This window comes from Hemiscyllium ocellatum, chromosome 37 (assembly GCF_020745735.1).
Source record: "Hemiscyllium ocellatum isolate sHemOce1 chromosome 37, sHemOce1.pat.X.cur, whole genome shotgun sequence".
NCBI lineage: Eukaryota > Metazoa > Chordata > Chondrichthyes > Orectolobiformes > Hemiscylliidae > Hemiscyllium > Hemiscyllium ocellatum.
This window is the reverse complement of record NC_083437.1, coordinates 725123-743104: the sequence shown is the minus strand read 5'-3', so window position 1 is coordinate 743104 and position 17982 is coordinate 725123. Positions and strand designations below refer to the sequence as shown.

General features: G+C 42.7%; 1 protein-coding gene across 1 annotated transcript in view; it reads right to left on the bottom strand.

The window, feature by feature from the left end:
* LOC132833541 (integrin alpha-X-like) overlaps positions 1-17982 on the bottom strand; it is a 159445-nt gene that overhangs the window by 98271 nt on the left and 43192 nt on the right. The window lies entirely within an intron of this gene.

Here is a 17982-nt window from a genome sequence, read left to right as displayed (position 1 = left end):
TTCCACATCTTTCCTAAAGTGAGGCGACCAGAACTGCACACAGTACTCCAAATGTGGCCTAACCAAAGTCCTGTACAGCTGCAACATCACTTCACGACTCTTGAATTCAATCCCTCTGCTAATGAACGCTAATACACCATAGGCCTTCTTACAAGCTCTATCCACCTGAGTGGCAACTTTCAAAGATCTATGTACATAGACCCCAAGATCCCTCTGTTCCTCCACCTGACTAAGAACCCTACCGTTAACCCTGTATTCCGCATTCTTATTTGTCCTTCCAAAATGGACAACCTCACACTTGGCAGGGTTGAACTCCATCTGCCACTCCTCAGCCCAGCTCTGCATCATATCTAAGTCCCTTTGCAGCCAACAACAGCCCTCCTCACTGTCCACAACTCCACCAATCTTCGTATCATCTGCAAATTTACTGACCCACCCTTCGACTCCCTCATCCAAGTCATTAATAAAAATTACAAACAGCAGAGGACCCAGAACTGATCCCTGCGGAACTCCACTTGTAACTGGGCTCCAGGCTGAATATTTACCATCTACCACCACTCTCTGACTTCGACCGGTTAGCCAGTTTTCAATCCAATTGGCCAAATTTCCCACTACCCCATGCCTCCTGACTTTCCGCATAAGCCTACCATGGGGAACCTTATCAAATGCCTTACTAAAATCCATGTACACTACATCCACTGCTCTACCCTCATCCACATGCTTGGTCACCTCCTCAAAGAATTCAATAAGACTTGTAGGGCAAGACCTACCCTTCACAAATCCGTGCTGGCTGTCCCTAATCAAGCAGTGTCTTTCCAGATACTCATAAATCCTATCCCTCAGTACCCTTTCCATTACTTTGCCTACCACAGAAGTAAGACTAACTGGCCTGTAATTCCCGGGGTTATCCCTATTCCCTTTTTTGAACAGGGGCACAACATTCGCCACTCTCCAGTCCCCTGGTACCACCCCCGTTGACAGTGAAGACGAATAGATCATTGCCAACGGTACTGCAATTTCCTCTCTTGCTTCCCACATAATCCTAGGATATATCCCGTCAGGCCCGGGGGACTTGTCTATCCTCAAGTTGTTCAAAATGCCCAACACATCTTCCTTCCTAACAAGTATCTCTTCTAGCTTACCAGTTCGTTTCACACTCTCCTCTTCAACAATACAGTCCCTCTCGTTCGTAAATACTGAAGAAAAGTACTCATTCAAGACCTCTCCTATCTCTTCCGGCTCAATACACAATCTCCCACTACGGTCCTTGATCGGACCTACCCTCGTTCTCGTCATTCTCATGTTTCTCACATATGCATAAAATGCCTTGGGGTTATCCTTGATCCTATCTGCCAAGGATTTTTCATGCCCTCTCTTAGCTCTCCTAATCCCTTTCTTCAGGTCCCTTCTGGCTATCCTGTATCCCTCCACTGCTCTGTCTGAACCCTGTTTCCTCAACCTTATGTAAGCCTCCTTCTTCCTCTTTACTAGACATTCAACCTCCCTCGTCAACCAAGGCTCCCTCACACGACCATTTCTTTCCTGCCTGATAGGTACATACACATCAAGGACACGTCGTATCTGCTCCTTGAAAAAGTTCCACATTTCCACCACATCCTTCCCTGACAGCCTATGCTCCCAACTTATGCTCCTCAAATCCTGTCCTACAGCATCGTAATTTCTCTTCCCCCAATTGTAAAATCTACCCTGTTGTGCGCACCTATCTCTCTCCATAACAAGGTGAAAGTCACAGAATTGTGGTCACCATCACCAAAATGTTCACCCACTAACAAGCCCATCACTTGTCCCGGTTCATTACCGAGTACCAAATCCAATATGGCCTCCCCTCTGGTTGGACAATCTACATACTGAGTTAGAAAAGCTTCCTGGACACACTGCACAAACACTGCCCCGTCCAATCTACTTGATCTAAAGAGCTTCCAATCAATATTTGGGAAGTTGAAGTCGCCCATGACTACGACCCTATGGCTTCTGCACCTTTCCAAAATCTGTTTCCCAATCTGTTCCTCCACATCTCTGCTGCTATTGGGGGGCCTATAGTAAACACCCAACAAGGTGACTGCTCCTTTCCTATTTCTGACTTCAGCCCATACTACCTCCAAAGGCAGATCCCCCTCGAACTGCCTTTCTGCAGCCGTTATACCATTTCTAATTAGCAATGCCACCCCCCCCTCCTTTTTTACCACCCTCCCTAATCTTACTGAAACATCTGTAACCAGGAACCTCCAACAACCATTCCTGCCCCTCATCTATCCACGTTTCTGTGATGGCCACAACATCGTAGTCCCAGGTACCGATCCATGCCTTAAGTTCACCCACCTTATTTCTGATACTCCTTGCATTGAAGTATACGCACTTGAGCCCATCTCTGTGTCCGCAAGTATTCCCTGTCAGTGCTACCTTCTCCACAGCCTCCCTACATTCTTGGACATCCTGACAAACAGCTAGCTTACTTGCTGGACTACAAGTCCGGTTCCCATCCCCCTGCCAAATTAGTTTAAACCCCCCCGAAGAGTGCTAGCAAACCTACCCCCCAGGATATTGGTGCCCTTCTGGTTCAGGTACAACCCGTCCTGTTTGTACAGGACCCACCTTCCCCAGAATGCAGTCCAATTGTCCAAATACCTGAAGCCCTCCCTCCTACACCATCCTTGCAGCCACGTGTTCAACTGCACTCTCTCCCTATTCCTTGCCTCACTGTCACGTGGCACCGGCAACAACCCTGTGTTGGTCTGTCTCTCTCTCTCTCTCTCTCTGTCTGTATATGTGTGCCAAACTGTGCTTCTGTCACTCACTATGTTTGTATATGTGTATCGATCTGTGAGTCTGTCTCTCTCTCTATGTCTGTATATGTGTGTCTATCTGAGTTTCTGTCTCTCTCTCTGTCTGTCTGTATATGTGTGTCTATCTGTGTTTCTGTCTCTCCCTCTGTGTGTGTATATGTGTGTCTATTTGAGTTTCTGTCTCTATCTCTCTCTCTCTTTCTCTGTGTCTGTATGTGTATGTCTATCTGTGTTTCTGTCTCTCTCTCTCTGTGTCTGTATATGTGTGTCTATCTGTGTTTCTGTCTCTCTCTCTCTGTGTCTGTTTATTTGTGTCTATCTGTGTTTCAGTCACTCTCTTTTTGTCTGTGTATGTGTATCTATCTGTGTTTCTTTCTGTCTCTCTCTCTGTGTCTGTATATGTGTGTCTATCTGTTTCTGACTCTCTCTCTCTGTGTCTGTATATGTGTGTCTCTCTGTGTTTCTGTCTCTCTTTCTCTCTGTGTCTGTATATGTGTGTCTGTCTGTGTTTCTGTCTCTCTGTCTTTCTCTGTCTGTATATGTGTGTAGATCTGTGGTTCTCTCTCTCTCTGTCTCTCTGTCTGTATGTGTGTGTCTATCTGAGTTTCTGTCTCTCTCTGTGTCTGTATATGTGTGTCTATCTGTGTTTCTGTCTCTCTTTCTCTCTCTCTGTCTGTATATGTATCTCTATCTGTGCTTCTGTCTTTCTCGCTGTGTCTGCATATGTGTGTATATCTGTGTTTCTGTCACTCTCTCTCTGTCTGTATGTGTGTGTCTATCTGTGGTTCTCTCTCACTCTGTCTCTGTGTCTGTATGTGTGTGTCTATCTGTGTTTCTGTCTCTCTCTGTATCTGTATATGTGTGTCTGTCTGTGTTTCTCTATCTCTTTCTCTCTGTGTCTGTATGTGTGTGTCTATCTGTGTTGGTCTGTCTCTGTGTGTGTGTTTGTGTCTGTATGTGTGTGCCAATCTGTGCTTCTGTCACTCACTGTGTTTGTATATGTGGATCGATCTGTGTTTCTGTCTCTCTCCCTCTCTCTCTATGTGTATGTGTATCGATCTGTGAGTCTGTCTCTCTCTCTGTGTCTGTATATGTGTGTCTATCTGTGTTTCTGTCTCTCTCTCTGTGTCTGTATATGTGTGTCTATCTGTGTTTCTGTCTCTATCTCTCTCTCTTTCTCTGTGTCTGCATATGTATGTCTATCTGTATTTCTGTCTCTCTCTGTGTCTGTAATTGTGTGTCCATCTGTGTTTCTGTCTCTCTCTCTCTCTCTCTCTGTCTGTATATGTATATATCTGTGTTTCTGTCTCACTCTCTCTGTGTCGGTATATGTGTGTCTATCTGCATTTCTGTCTCTCTCTGTGCCTGTATATGTGTGTCTATATGTGTTTCTGTATCTCTGTGTGTCTGTATATATGTGTCCGTCTGTGTTTCTGCCTCTCTCTCTCTCTATCTCTCTCTCTGTGTCTGTATATGTGTCTCTATCTGTGTTTCTGTCATTCTCTCTCTGCCTGTATATGTGTGTAGATCTGTGGTTCTCTCTGTCTCTGTGTCTGTATGTGTGTGTCTATCTGTGTTTCTCTTTCTCTCTCTGTGTCTGTATATGTGTGTCTGTCTGTGTTTCTCTATCTCTTTCTCTCTGTGTCTTTATGTGTGTGTCTATCTGTGTTGGTCTGTCTCTGTGTGTGTGTGTGTGTGTGTGTGTGTCTGTATATGTGTGCCAATCTGTGCTTCTGTTACTCACTGTGTTTGTATATGTGGATCGATCTGTGTTTCTGTCTCTCTCCCTCTCTCTCTATGTGTATGTGTATTGATCTGTGAGTCTGTCTCTCTCTCTCTGTCTGTATATGTGTGTCTATCTGTATTTCTGTCTCTCTCTGAGTCTGTGCATGTGTGTCTATCTGTGTTTCTGGCTCTCTCACTGTGTCTTTATATGTGTGTCTATCTGTGTTTCTGTCTCTCTCTGTGTCTGTATATGTGTGTCTATCTGTGTTTCTCTCTCTTTCTCTGCCTGTATTTGTGTGTAGATCTGTGGTTTTCTCTCTCTCTGTCTCTATGTCTGTATGTGTGTGTCTATCTGCATTTCTGTCTCTCATTGTATCTGTATATGTGTGTCTATCTGTAATTCTGTATCTCTCTCTCTCTCTCTCTCTGTGTCTGTATATGTGTGTCTATCAGTGCTTCTGTCTTTCACTCTGTGTCTGTATATGTGTGTCTCTCCGTGTTTCTGTCCCTCTCTCTCGCTCTCTGTCTACATATGTGTGTCTATCTGTATTTCTGTATCTCTCAGTGTCTGTATATGTGTGTCGATCTGTGTTGGTCCGTCTCTCTCTCTCTCTCTGTGTCGGTATATGTGTGTCTATCTGTGTTTCTGTCTCTCTCTGTGTCTGTATATGTGTGTCTATCTGTGTTTCTCTCTCTTTCTCTGCCTGTATTTGTGTGTAGATCTGTGGTTTTCTCTCTCTCTGTCTCTATGTCTGTATGTGTGTGTCTATCTGCATTTCTGTCTCTCATTGTATCTGTGTATGTGTGTCTGTCTGTGTTTCTCTATCTCTTTCTTTCTGTGTCTAATGTGTGTGTCTATCTGTGTTGGTCTGTCTCTCTCTCTCTCTCTCTCTCTCTCTCTCTGTGTCTGTATATATGTGTGAATCTGTGCTTCTGTCTTTCTCGCTGTGTCTGTATATGTGTGTCTGTCTGTGTTTCTGTCCCTCTCTCTCTTTCTCTGCCTGTATATGTGTGTAGATCTGTGGTTCTCTCTCTCTCTGTCTGTATATGTGCGTCTATCTGCATTTCTGTCTCTCACTGTGTCTGTGTATGTGTGTCTATCTGTGTTTCTGTCTCTCTCTCTGTCTGTATATGTGTGTCTATCAGTGTTTTTGTCTCTCTCTCGCTGTCTGTTTATTTGTGTCTATCTGTGTTTCTGTCACTCTCTTTTTGTCTGTGTATGTGTATCTATCTGTGTTTCTTTCTGTCTCTCTCTCTATGTCTGTATATGTGTGTCTATCTATGTTTCTGTCTCTCTCTCTCTCTCTTTGTCTGTATATGTTTGTCTATCTGTGTGTCTGTCTCTATCTCTCTCTCTTTCTCTGTGTCTGCATATGTATGTCTATCTATATTTCTGTCTCTCTCTCTGTCTGTAATTGTGTGTCCACCTGTGTTTCTGTCTCTCCTTCTGAGTGTGTATATGTGTGTCTATATATGTTTCTGTCTCTATCTCTCTCTCTCTTTCTCTGTGTCTGTATGTGTATGTCTATTTGTGTTTCTGTCTCTCTCTGTGTCTGTGTATGTGTGTCTGTCTGTGTTTCTGTCTCTCCCTCTCTCTGTGTGTCTGTATATGTGTGTCTATCTGTGTTTCTGTCTCTCTCTCTGTGATGGTATATGTGTGTCTATCTGTGTTTCTGCCTCTCTATCTCTCTGTGTCTGTATGTGTGTGTTTATCTGTGTTGGTCTGTCTCTCTCTCTCTCTCTGTCTGTATACGTGTATGTCCGTGTTTCTGTCTCACTCTCTCTGTGTCTGTATATGTGTGTCTATATGTGTTTCTGTCTCTCTCTCTCTCTGTGTCCGTATATGTGTGTCTATCTGTATTTCTGTATCTCTCAGTGTCTGTACATGTGTGTCTATCTGTGTTGGTCTGTCTCTCCCTCTGTGTCTGTATATGTCTGTGTTTCTGTCTCACTCTCTCTGTGTCGGTATATGTGTGTCTTTCTGTGTTTCTGTCTCTCGCTGTGTCTGTATATGTGTGTCTATATGTGTTTCTGTGTCTCTGTGAGTCTGTATATATGTGTCTATCTGTGTTTCTGCCTCTCTCTCTTTCTCTCTCTCTCTCTGTGTCTGTATATGTGTGTCTATCTGTGCTTCTGTCTTTCACTCTGTGTCTGTATATGCGTGTCTCTCCGTGTTTCTGTCCCTCTCTCTCGCTCTCTGTCTACATATGTGTGTCTATCTGTATTTCTGTATCTTCAGCGTCTGTATATGTGTGTCTATCTGTATTTCTGTATCTTCAGCGTCTGTATATGTGTGTCTATCTGTGTTTCTGTCTCTCTATCTCTCTGTGTCTGTATGTGTGTGTCTATCTGTGTTGGTCTGTCTCTCTCTCTCTCTCTCTCTCTGTATATGTGTATGTCTGTGTTTCTGTCTCACTCTCTCTGTGTCTGTATATATGTGTCTATCTGTGTTTCTGTCTCTCTCTCTCTTTCTCTGCCTGTATATGTGTGTAGATCTGTGGTTCTCTCTCTCTCTGTCTCTCTGTCTGTATATGTGCGTCTATCTGCATTTCTGTCTCTCACTGTGTCTGTGTATGTGTGTCTATCTGTGTTTCTGTCTCTCTCTGTATCTGTATACGTGTGTCTATCAGTGTTTTTGTCTCTCTCTCTCTGTCTGTTTATTTGTGTCTATCTGTGTTTCTGTCTCTCTCTCTGTGTCTGTATATGCGTATCTTTCTCTGTTTCTGTCTCTGTCTCTGTATATGTTTGTCTATCTTTGTTTCTGTGACTCTCTCTTTGTCTGTGTATGTGTGTCTATCTGTGTGTCTGTCTCTATCTCTCTCTCTTTCTCTGTGTCTGCATATGTATGTCTATCTATATTCCTGTCTCTCTCTGTGTCTGTAATTGTGTGTCCATCTGTGTTTCTGTCTCTCCCTCTGTGTGTGTATGTGTGTGTCTATTTATGTATCTGTCTCTATCTCTCTCTCTCTTTCTCTGTGTCTGTATGTGTATTTCTATTTGTGTTTCTGTCTCTCTGTGTCTGTGTATGTGTGTCTGTCTATATTTCTGTCTCTCTCTGTGTCTGTAATTGTGTGTCCATCTGTGTTTCTGTCTCTCCCTCTGTGTGTGTATATGTGTGTCTATTTATGTTTCTGTCTCTATCTCTCTCTCTCTTTCTCTGTGTCTGTATGTGTATTTCTATTTGTGTTTCTGTCTCTCTCTGTGTTCTGTATATGTGTGTCTATCTGTGTTTCTGTCTCTCTCTGTGTTCTGTATATGTGTGTCTGTGTGTGTTTCTGTCTCTCCCTCTCTCTCTGTGACTGTATATGTGTGTCTATCTATGTTGGTCTATCTCTCTCTCTCTCTCTCTCTCTGTATATGTGTCTCTATCTGTGTTTCTGTCACTCTCTCTCTGTCTGTATATGTGTGTCTATCTGTGTTGCTGTCATTCTCTCTCTGCCTGTATATGTGTGTAGATCTGTGGTTCTCTCTGTCTCTGTGTCTGTATGTGTGTGTCTATCTGCATTTCTGTCTCTCATTGTATCTGTGTATGTGTGTCTATCTGTGATTCTCTTTCTCTCTCTGTCTCTGTATATGTGTGTCTGTCTGTGTTTCTCTATCTCTTTCTCTCTGTGTCTGTATGTGTGTGTCTATCTGTGTTGGTCTGTCTCTGTGTGTGTGTGTTTGTGTCTGTATATGTGTGCCAATCTGTGCTTCTGTCACTCACTGTGTTTGTATATGTGGATCGATCTGTGTTTCTGTCTCTCTCCCTCTCTCTCTATGTGTATGTGTATCGATCTGTGAGTCTGTCTCTCTCTATGTGTCTGTATATGTGTGTCTATCTGTGTTTCGGTCTATCTCTCTGTGTCTCTATATGTGTGTCTATTCGTGTTTCTGTCTCTCTCTCTCTCTCTGTGTGTGTATATGTGTGTCTATTTGTGTTTCTGTCTCTATCTCTCTCTCTCTTTCTCTGTGTCTGTATGTGTATGTCTATCTGTGTTTCTGTCTCTCTCTGTGTCTGTATATGTGTGTCTATTCGTGTTTCTGTCTCTCTCTCTCTCTCTGTGTCTGTATATGTGTGTCCATCTGTGTTTCTGTCTCTCCCTCTATGTGTGTATATGTGTGTCTATTTGTGTTTCTGTCTCTATCTCTCTCTCTCTCTTTCTGTGTCTGTATATGTATGTCTATCTGTGTTTCTGTCGCTCTCTGTGTCTGTATATGCGTGTCTGTCTGTGTTTCTGTCTCTCCCTCTCTCTCTGTGTCTGTATATGCGTGTCAGTCCATGTTTCTGTCTCTGTCTCTCCCTCTCTGTCTGGATATGTGTGTCTATATGTAGTTCTGTGACTTTCTGTGTCTGTATGTGTGTATGTCTGTGTTTCTGTCTCACTCTCTCTGTGTCGGTATATGTGTGTCTATCTGTGTTCCTGTCTCTCTCTGTGTCTGTATGTGTGTGTCTATCTGTGTTTCTGTCTCTCTGTGTGTCTGTATATATGTGTCTATCGGTTTTTCTGTCTCTCTCTCTCTCTCTGTATATGTGTGTCTATCTGTGTTTCTGTCTCTCTCTGTGTCTGTATGTGTGTGTCTATCTATGTTTCTGTCTCTCTCTCTCTCTGTCTGTATATGTGTGTCTATCTGTGTTTCTGCGACTCTCTCTTTGTCTGTGTATGTGTGTCTATCTGTGTGTCTGTCTCTATCTCTCTCTCTTTCTCTGTGTCTGCATATGTGTGTCTATCTATATTTCTGTCTCTCTCTGTCTGTAATTGTGTGTCCACCTGTGTTTCTGTCTGTCCCTCTGTGTGTGTATATGTGTGTCTATTTATGTTTCTGTCTCTATCTCTCTCTCTCTTTCTCTGTGTCTGTTTGTGTATGTCTATTTGTGTTTCTGTTTCTCTCTGTGTCTGTGTATGTGTGTCTGTCTGTGTTTCTGTCTCTCCCTCTCTCTCAGTGTCTGTATATGTGTGTCTAACTGTGTTTCTCTCTCTCTCTCTCTCTCTCTCTGAAAATGTGTCTCTATCTGTGCTTCTGTCTTTCTCGCTGTGTCAGCATATGTGTGTCTATCTGTGTTTCTGTCTCACTCTCTGAGACGGTATATGTGTGTCTATCTGTGTTGGTCTGTCTCTCTCTCTGTGTCTGTATATGTATATGTCTGTGTTTCTGTCTCACTCTCTCTGTGTCGGTATATGTGTGTCTATCTGTGTTTCTGTCTCTCGCTGTGTCTGTATATGTGTGTCTATATGTGTTTCTGTGTCTCTGTGTCTGTATATGTGTGTCTATCTGTGTTTCTGTGACTCTGTCTTTGTCTGTAATTGTGTGTCTATCTGTGTTTCTGTCTCTCTCTGTGACTGTATATGTGTGTCTATCTGTGTTTCTGTCTCTCTCTCTGTCTCTCTGTGTCTGTATATGTGTGTCTATCTGTGTTTCAGTCTCTCTCTGTGTCTGTATATTTGCGTCTCTCCGTGTTTCTGTCTCTCTCTCTCGCTCTCTGTCTGCATATGTGTGTCTATCTGTATTTCTGTATCTCTCAGTGTCTGTACATGTGTGTCTATCTGTGTTTCTGTCTCTCTATCTCTCTGTGTCTGTATGTGTGTGTCTATCTGTGTTGGTCTGTCTCTCTCTCTGTGTCTGTATATGTATATGTCTGTGTTTCTGTCTCACTCTCTCTGTGTCGGTATATGTGTGTCTATCTGTGTTTCTGTCTCTCTCTGTGTCTGTATATGTGTGTCTATATGTGTTTCTGTGTCTCTCTGTGTCTATATATATGTGTCTATCTGTGTTTCTGCCTCTCTCTCTTTCTCTCTCTCTCTCTGTGTCTGTATATGTGTGTCTATCTGTGCTTCTGTCTTTCACTCTGTGTCTGTATATGCGTGTCTCTCCGTGTTTCTGTCCCTCTCTCTCGCTCTCTGTCTACATATGTGTGTCTATCTGTATTTCTGTATCTCTCAGCGTCTGTATATGTGTGTCTATCTGTGTTGGTCCGTCTCTCTCTCTCTCTGTGACGGTATATGTGTGTCTATCTGTGTTTCTGTCTCTCTACCTCTCTGTGTCTGTATGTGTGTGTCTATCTGTGTTGGTCTGTCTCTCTCTCTCTCTGTCTGTATATGTGTATGTCTGTGTTTCTGTCTCACTCTCTCTGTGTCGGTATATGTGTGTCTATCTGTGTTTCTGTCTCTCTCTGTGTCTGCATATGTGTGTCTGTCTGTTTTTCTGTCTCTCTCTCTGAGTCTGTATGTGTGTTTCTGTCTGTCTGTGTTTCTGTCTCTCTCTCTGTGTCTGTAAATATGTGTTTATCTGTGTTTCTCTCTCTCTCTGTGTCTGTATATGTGTGTCAATCTGTGTTGCTGTCATTCTCTCTCTGCCTGTATATGTGTGTAGATCTGTGGTTTTCTCTCTCTCTGTCTCTGTGTCTTTATGTGTGTGTCTATCTGCATTTCTGTCTCTCACTGTGTCTGTATATGTGTGTCTATCTGTGTTGGTCTGTCTGTCTCTCTCGCTCTCTCTCTGTGTCTGTATATATGTGCGAAGCTGTGCTTCTGTCACTCACTGTGTTTGTAGATGTGGATCTATCTGTGTTTCTGTCTCTCTCTCTCTGTGTCCCTATATGTGTGTATGTCTGTGTTTCTGTCTCACTCTCTCTGTGTCGGTATATGTGTGTGTCTATCTGTGTTTCTGTCTCTCTGTGTGTCTGTATATATGTGTCTATCGGTTTTTCTGTCTCTCTCTCTCTCTCTCTCTCTGTATATGTGTGTCTATCTGTGTTCCTGTCTCTCTCTGTGTCTGTATGTGTGTGTCTATCTGTGTTTCTGTCTCTCTGTGTGTCTGTATATATGTGTCTTTCGGTTTTTCTGTCTCTCTCTCTCTCTCTCTCTCTCTCTCTCACTCTCTGTATATGTGTGTCTATCTGTGTTCCTGTCTCTCTGTGTGTCTGTATATGTGTGTCTATCTGTGTTTCTGACTCTCTCTCTGTGTGTGTATATGTGTGTCTATTTGTGTTTCTGTCTCTATCTCTCTCTCTCTTTCTCTGTGTCTGTATGTGTATGTCTATCTGTGTTTCTGTCTCTCTCTGTGTCTGTATATGTGTGTCTATTCGTGTTTCTGTCTCTCTCTCTCTCTCTCTGTGTCTGTATATGTGTGTCCATCTGTGTTTCTGTCTCTCCCTCTGTGTGTTTATATGTGTGTCTATTTGTGTTTCTGTCTCTATCTCTCTCTCTCTCTTTCTGTGTCTGTATATGTATGTCTATCTGTGTTTCTGTCGCTCTCTGTGTCTGTATATGCGTGTCTGTCTGTGTTTCTGTCTCTCCCTCTCTCTCTGTGTCTGTATATGCGTGTCAGTCCATGTTTCTGTCTCTGTCTCTCCCTCTCTGTCTGGATATGTGTGTCTATATGTAGTTCTGTGACTTTCTGTGTCTGTATGTGTGTATGTCTGTGTTTCTGTCTCACTCTCTCTGTGTCGGTATATGTGTGTCTATCTGTGTTCCTGTCTCTCTCTGTGTCTGTATGTGTGTGTCTATCTGTGTTTCTGTCTCTCTGTGTGTCTGTATATATGTGTCTATCGGTTTTTCTGTCTCTCTCTCTCTCTCTGTATATGTGTGTCTATCTGTGTTTCTGTCTCTCTCTGTGTCTGTATGTGTGTGTCTATCTATGTTTCTGTCTCTCTCTCTCTCTGTCTGTATATGTGTGTCTATCTGTGTTTCTGCGACTCTCTCTTTGTCTGTGTATGTGTGTCTATCTGTGTGTCTGTCTCTATCTCTCTCTCTTTCTCTGTGTCTGCATATGTGTGTCTATCTATATTTCTGTCTCTCTCTGTCTGTAATTGTGTGTCCACCTGTGTTTCTGTCTGTCCCTCTGTGTGTGTATATGTGTGTCTATTTATGTTTCTGTCTCTATCTCTCTCTCTCTTTCTCTGTGTCTGTTTGTGTATGTCTATTTGTGTTTCTGTTTCTCTCTGTGTCTGTGTATGTGTGTCTGTCTGTGTTTCTGTCTCTCCCTCTCTCTCAGTGTCTGTATATGTGTGTCTAACTGTGTTTCTCTCTCTCTCTCTCTCTCTCTCTGAAAATGTGTCTCTATCTGTGCTTCTGTCTTTCTCGCTGTGTCAGCATATGTGTGTCTATCTGTGTTTCTGTCTCACTCTCTGAGACGGTATATGTGTGTCTATCTGTGTTGGTCTGTCTCTCTCTCTGTGTCTGTATATGTATATGTCTGTGTTTCTGTCTCACTCTCTCTGTGTCGGTATATGTGTGTCTATCTGTGTTTCTGTCTCTCGCTGTGTCTGTATATGTGTGTCTATATGTGTTTCTGTGTCTCTGTGTCTGTATATGTGTGTCTATCTGTGTTTCTGTGACTCTGTCTTTGTCTGTAATTGTGTGTCTATCTGTGTTTCTGTCTCTCTCTGTGACTGTATATGTGTGTCTATCTGTGTTTCTGTCTCTCTCTCTGTCTCTCTGTGTCTGTATATGTGTGTCTATCTGTGTTTCAGTCTCTCTCTGTGTCTGTATATTTGCGTCTCTCCGTGTTTCTGTCTCTCTCTCTCGCTCTCTGTCTGCATATGTGTGTCTATCTGTATTTCTGTATCTCTCAGTGTCTGTACATGTGTGTCTATCTGTGTTTCTGTCTCTCTATCTCTCTGTGTCTGTATGTGTGTGTCTATCTGTGTTGGTCTGTCTCTCTCTCTGTGTCTGTATATGTATATGTCTGTGTTTCTGTCTCACTCTCTCTGTGTCGGTATATGTGTGTCTATCTGTGTTTCTGTCTCTCTCTGTGTCTGTATATGTGTGTCTATATGTGTTTCTGTGTCTCTCTGTGTCTATATATATGTGTCTATCTGTGTTTCTGCCTCTCTCTCTTTCTCTCTCTCTCTCTGTGTCTGTATATGTGTGTCTATCTGTGCTTCTGTCTTTCACTCTGTGTCTGTATATGCGTGTCTCTCCGTGTTTCTGTCCCTCTCTCTCGCTCTCTGTCTACATATGTGTGTCTATCTGTATTTCTGTATCTCTCAGCGTCTGTATATGTGTGTCTATCTGTGTTGGTCCGTCTCTCTCTCTCTCTGTGACGGTATATGTGTGTCTATCTGTGTTTCTGTCTCTCTACCTCTCTGTGTCTGTATGTGTGTGTCTATCTGTGTTGGTCTGTCTCTCTCTCTCTCTGTCTGTATATGTGTATGTCTGTGTTTCTGTCTCACTCTCTCTGTGTCGGTATATGTGTGTCTATCTGTGTTTCTGTCTCTCTCTGTGTCTGCATATGTGTGTCTGTCTGTTTTTCTGTCTCTCTCTCTGAGTCTGTATGTGTGTTTCTGTCTGTCTGTGTTTCTGTCTCTCTCTCTGTGTCTGTAAATATGTGTTTATCTGTGTTTCTCTCTCTCTCTGTGTCTGTATATGTGTGTCAATCTGTGTTGCTGTCATTCTCTCTCTGCCTGTATATGTGTGTAGATCTGTGGTTTTCTCTCTCTCTGTCTCTGTGTCTTTATGTGTGTGTCTATCTGCATTTCTGTCTCTCACTGTGTCTGTATATGTGTGTCTATCTGTGTTGGTCTGTCTGTCTCTCTCGCTCTCTCTCTGTGTCTGTATATATGTGCGAAGCTGTGCTTCTGTCACTCACTGTGTTTGTAGATGTGGATCTATCTGTGTTTCTGTCTCTCTCTCTCTGTGTCCCTATATGTGTGTATGTCTGTGTTTCTGTCTCACTCTCTCTGTGTCGGTATATGTGTGTGTCTATCTGTGTTTCTGTCTCTCTGTGTGTCTGTATATATGTGTCTATCGGTTTTTCTGTCTCTCTCTCTCTCTCTCTCTCTGTATATGTGTGTCTATCTGTGTTCCTGTCTCTCTCTGTGTCTGTATGTGTGTGTCTATCTGTGTTTCTGTCTCTCTGTGTGTCTGTATATATGTGTCTTTCGGTTTTTCTGTCTCTCTCTCTCTCTCTCTCTCTCTCTCTCACTCTCTGTATATGTGTGTCTATCTGTGTTCCTGTCTCTCTGTGTGTCTGTATATGTGTGTCTATCTGTGTTTCTGACTCTCTCTCTGTGTGTGTATATGTGTGTCTATTTGTGTTTCTGTCTCTATCTCTCTCTCTCTTTCTCTGTGTCTGTATGTGTATGTCTATCTGTGTTTCTGTCTCTCTCTGTGTCTGTATATGTGTGTCTATTCGTGTTTCTGTCTCTCTCTCTCTCTCTCTGTGTCTGTATATGTGTGTCCATCTGTGTTTCTGTCTCTCCCTCTGTGTGTTTATATGTGTGTCTATTTGTGTTTCTGTCTCTATCTCTCTCTCTCTCTTTCTGTGTCTGTATATGTATGTCTATCTGTGTTTCTGTCGCTCTCTGTGTCTGTATATGCGTGTCTGTCTGTGTTTCTGTCTCTCCCTCTCTCTCTGTGTCTGTATATGCGTGTCAGTCCATGTTTCTGTCTCTGTCTCTCCCTCTCTGTCTGGATATGTGTGTCTATATGTAGTTCTGTGACTTTCTGTGTCTGTATATGTGTGTCTATCTGTGTTTCTGTCTCTCTCTCTCTCTGTGTCTGTATGTGTGTATGTCTGTGTTTCTATCTCACTCTCTCTGTGTCGGTATATGTGTGTCTATCTGTGTTTCTGTCTCTCTGTGTGTCTGTATATATGTGTCTATCGGTTTTTCTGTCTCTCTCTCTCTCTCTCTCTCTCTCTCTCTGTATATGTGTGTCTATCTGTGTTCCTGTCTCTCTCTGTGTCTGTATGTGTGTGTCTATCTGTGTTTCTGTCTCTCTGTGTGTCTGTATATATGTGTCTATCGTTTTTTCTGTCTCTCTCTCTCTCTGTATATGTGTGTCTATCTGTGTTCCTGTCTCTCTCTGTGTCTGTATGTGTGTGTCTATCTGTGTTTCTGTCTCTCTCTGTCTGTATATGCGTGTCTGTCTGTGTTTCTGTCTCTCCCTCTCTCTCTGTGTCTGTATATGCGTGTCAGTCCATGTTTCTGTCTCTGTCTCTCCCTCTCTGTCTGGATATGTGTGTCTATATGTAGTTCTGTGACTTTCTGTGTCTGTATATGTGTGTCTATCTGTGTTTCTGTCTCTCTCTCTCTCTGTGTCTGTATGTGTGTATGTCTGTGTTTCTGTCTCACTCTCTCTGTGTCGGTATATGTGTGTCTATCTGTGTTTCTGTCTCTCTGTGTGTCTGTATATATGTGTCTATCGGTTTTTCTGTCTCTCTCTCTCTCTCTGTATATGTGTGTCTATCTGTGTTCCTGTCTCTCTCTGTGTCTGTATGTGTGTGTCTATCTGTATTTCTGTCTCTCTCTCTGTCTGTATATGTGTGTCTATCTATGTTTCTGTCTCTCTCTCTCTGTCTGTATATGTTTGTCTATCTGTGTTTCTGCGACTCTCTCTTTGTCTGTGTATGTGTGTCTATCTGTGTGTCTGTCTCTATCTCTCTCTCTTTCTCTGTGTCTGCATATGTGTGTCTATCTATATTTCTGTGTCTCTCTGTGTCTGTAATTGTGTGTCCACCTGTGTTTCTGTCTCTCCCTCTGTGTGTGTATATGTGTGTCTATTTATGTTTCTGTCTCTATCTCTCTCTTTCTTTCTCTGAGTCTGTTTGTGCATGTCTATTTGTGTTTCTGTTTCTCTCTGTGTCTGTGTATGTGTGTCTGTCTGTGTTTCTGTCTCTCCCTCTCTCTCAGTGTCTGTATATGTGTGTCTAACTGTGTTTCTCTCTCTCTCTCTCTCTCTCTGTATATGTGTCTCTATCTGTGCTTCTGTCTTTCTCGCTGTGTCAGCATATGTGTGTCTATCTGTGTTTCTGTCTCACTCTCTGAGACGGTATATGTGTGTCTATCTGTGTTGGTCCGTCTCTCTCTCTCTCTGTGACGGTATATGTGTGTCTATCTGTGTTTCTGTCTCTCTATCTCTCTGTGTCTGTATATGTGTGTCTATCTGTGTTTTGTGACTCTGTCTTTGTCTGTAATTGTGTGTCTATCTGTGTTTCTGTCTCTCTCTGTGACTGTATATGTGTGTCTATCTGTGTTTCTGTCTCTCTCTCTGTCTCTCTGTGTCTGTATATGTGTGTCTATCTGTGTTTCAGTCTCTCTCTGTGTCTGTATATTTGCGTCTATCTGTGTTTCTGTCTCTCTCTCTCTCTGTGTCTGTATATGTGTGTCTCTCCGTGTTTCTGTCTCTCTCTCTCGCTCTCTGTCTGCATATGTGTGTCTATCTGTATTTCTGTATCTCTCAGTGTCTGTACATGTGTGTCTATCTGTGTTTCTGTCTCTCTATCTCTCTGTGTCTGTATGTGTGTGTCTATCTGTGTTGGTCTGTCTCTCTTTCTGTGTCTGTATATGTATATGTCTGTGTTTCTGTCTCACTCTCTCTGTGTCGGTATATGTGTGTCTATCTGTGTTTCTGTCTCTCTCTGTGTCTGTATATGAGTGTCTATATGTGTTTCTGTGTCTCTCTGTGTCTGTATATATGTGTCTATCTGTGTTTCTGCCTCTCTCTCTTTCTCTCTCTCTCTCTTTGTCTGTATATGCGTGTCTCTCCGTGTTTCTGTCCCTCTCTCTCGCTCTCTGTCTACATATGTGTGTCTATCTGTATTTCTGTATCTCTCAGCGTCTGTATATGTGTGTCTATCTGTGTTGGTCCGTCTCTCTCTCTCTCACTGTCACGGTATATGTGTGTCTATCTGTGTTTCTGTCTCTCTACCTCTCTGTGTCTGTATGTGTGTGTCTATCTGTGTTGGTCTGTCTCTCTCTCTCTCTGTCTGTATATGTGCATGTCTGTGTTTCTGTCTCACTCTCTCTGTGTCGGTATATGTGTGTCTATCTGTGTTTCTGTCTCTCTCTCTGTCTGTATATGTGTGTCTATCTATGTTTCTGTCTCTCTCTCTCTGTCTGTATATGTTTGTCTATCTGTGTTTCTGCGACTCTCTCTTTGTCTGTGTATGTGTGTCTATCTGTGTGTGTCTCTATCTCTCTCTCTTTCTCTGTGTCTGCATATGTGTCTCTATCTATATTTCTGTGTCTCTCTGTGTCTGTAATTGTGTGTCCACCTGTGTTTCTGTCTCTCCCTCTGTGTGTGTATATGTGTGTCTATTTATGTTTCTTTCTCTATCTCTCTCTCTCTTTCTCTGTGTCTGTTTGTGTATGTCTATTTGTGTTTCTGTTTCTCTCTGTGTCTGTGTATCTGTCTGTGTTTCTGTCTCTCCCTCTCTCTCTCTCTGTCTGTATATGTGTCTCTATCTGTGCTTCTGTCTTTCTCGCTGTGTCAGCATATGTGTGTCTATCTGTGTTGGTCTGTCTCTCTCTCTGTGTCTGTATATGTATATGTCTGTGTGTCTGTCTCTCGCTGTGTCTGTATATGTGTGTCTATATGTGTTTCTGTGTCTCTCTGTGTCTGTATATATGTGTCTATCTGTGTTTCTGCCTCTCTCTCTCTCTCTCTCTCTCTCTGTCTGTATATGTGTGTCTATCTGTGCTTCTGTCTTTCACTCTGTGTCTGTATATGCATGTCTCTCCGTGTTTCTG